Raw genomic sequence first — 272 nt, 5'->3', positions numbered from 1 at the left:
CCGCTACCACGCTCAGCTCTTTTGCACGAGAAGTTGCAATATCCCATGCCTCTGTGCACACTTTGTGTATTTATCAAGATACTTATATCCTTCTTTGCAAGAAAACACGAGCTTTCCGTTGAAGAAATACCAAAGTGAAATTTCCTCGTATATATAGCTGTTCATGACAACGCACGTCGACGCGGCACCTCAAAGAGTGTGTTAATTGTCTTTCTGATGAGAAAACGAATTCAGGAAAATGGGGTTCCTAACCAAAGGACTGGGAGGGAAAG

This window comes from Penaeus monodon, chromosome 23 (assembly GCF_015228065.2).
Source record: "Penaeus monodon isolate SGIC_2016 chromosome 23, NSTDA_Pmon_1, whole genome shotgun sequence".
Taxonomy (NCBI): Eukaryota; Metazoa; Arthropoda; class Malacostraca; order Decapoda; family Penaeidae; genus Penaeus; species Penaeus monodon.
The sequence above is the reverse complement of the archived record's forward strand: the minus strand, read 5'-3'. Positions refer to the sequence as shown.